The sequence below is a fragment of the Microcaecilia unicolor genome, chromosome 3, assembly GCF_901765095.1.
Source record: "Microcaecilia unicolor chromosome 3, aMicUni1.1, whole genome shotgun sequence".
Classification (NCBI taxonomy): domain Eukaryota; kingdom Metazoa; phylum Chordata; class Amphibia; order Gymnophiona; family Siphonopidae; genus Microcaecilia; species Microcaecilia unicolor.
The window spans coordinates 248572098-248573877 of NC_044033.1; positions in this window are offsets into that span (position 1 = coordinate 248572098).

Genomic DNA, 1780 nt, shown 5'->3' on the forward strand with positions numbered 1-1780 from the left:
GGTTTAGGTAGTCTTGTAAGGTTGGGTGGTTAATTCTGACTGAGGCAATTTTGAGTGAGGGAAGTATGGACTCAGCTGTTGTTGTGACGATGAATTGGGTTTTGTAAATTATAGCTATGCCTCCTCCTCTTTTTCCGTTCCTTGTCCAGTGGGCAATCTTGTATCCTGGTGGGCATAGTTTTAGGATTATGGGATCTTTGAGGTCATGGATCCATGTTTCACTTATAAGTAGAACATCGAGATTATCTGTTGTGATCCAGTCAGTTATTGTTGTGGTTTTGTTGACTGCAGATCTGGCATTTACATAACCTATTTGTATTGTTCGGTAAGGCTCAACTGGGTTGTGGAATGTGTTGATTCTTATTAGTTGTCTGTCATCTTGGTCTTTGAGTTTGTTGTGTCCCTTTTTTCCTTTCTGTTGGTTGATTCCATAGGTAATGGTTTGTCCATTCCATTTTTTAGTCTTTTGGTCAGGTGCATTGTATTTGAGCTGTGTGCTGTGGGTAAATTGCTGTCTGCGAGGGGGGTCGTCAGTGCGTGGTGAATTAGGTAGAGCCAGTAGATGATTAGGAGTATTTTGTTAGTGTTCATGTTGACGTTAGTATATTTGGTGTTCCGTCACATAGAATAGAGGTGGTTAATTAAATTATCTATCAATCTAATAATTCGGTGTGTGTGTGTGTGTGTAGTCCGTAGAATTGTTTGATGTGATTCAGAGTAGGTCTGGGGAGTTAAAGATGTTTCAGTATAATGCTAAGTGATGTATAGAGATCAATTGAAAGCATTCAGGGTTTAAGACATTAAACAGGTGATACTACCGTATAGCAATATTTGCAATGTCCTCATTTGTATTAAAGTCCCGTTGCAGTTCAGTATCTTGTTATACAATGACTTGTTTTCAATAATATGACTTAGTATCAAATGCAAGAGAAGCTATAGTAAATAGCTTAGACAGTGATTCTTAAAGCAATTAAAGCCATTAAAAAATCTTATCAGATATATGCTCTCATATACATCAGAAATTCTGAGTTATCAACAGGACAGTGAGTACTGCTACATTTTGGTCTAACGCTCTCGTGTGTATGAGAGGTTCGAGTTTGTCATTAAGGCAGTAGTTCTTGTTGCAGATTAAAAGATGTATTAACAATCAAGGGATAATGTGCAGGTAGAGGTGTGTACCATCTAGCATTTATAAACAAGTGAAAAGCAAGTACCATTGTTATGTTTCTGCTAGCAGGCTGGGGAGGAGTGGGAATGTCTCTGCTAGACAGGGGCGTAGCCACGGGTGGGCCTAGGCCCACCCAGTTTGGGTTCAGGCCCACCCAGCAGTGGAGGCAGCGGAGTGGAGGGAGCAGGCTGAGCTCCGTTCCTGCATCTGCCTCCCTCTCCCAGACACTGCCTACCGCCGCCATGATCGCAGGATCTACCTCCCTCTGTCTCAGCACTCATCAGCAGCAGCGCCGGTAGTGAATCATACATGCTGCCTTCTTCTAACCCGGAAGCGTCTTCTCTGCCGCGTCCAGCCCCAGCAGAAACAGGAAGTTCTGATAATGGGGGCAGAACGCGGCAGAGAAGACGCTTCCGGGTTAGAAGAAGGCAGCGTGTATGATTCGCTACCGGCGCTGCCGCTGATGAGTGCTGAGATGGAGGGAGGTAGACCTGCGATCGTGGCGGCGGTAGGCAGCGTCTGGGAGAGGGAGGCAGATGCAGGAGCTCAGCCTGCTCCCACTGTAAATTTTTGGGGGGAGAAGAGGGCGGGCAAGTGGAATTGAATGGGAGG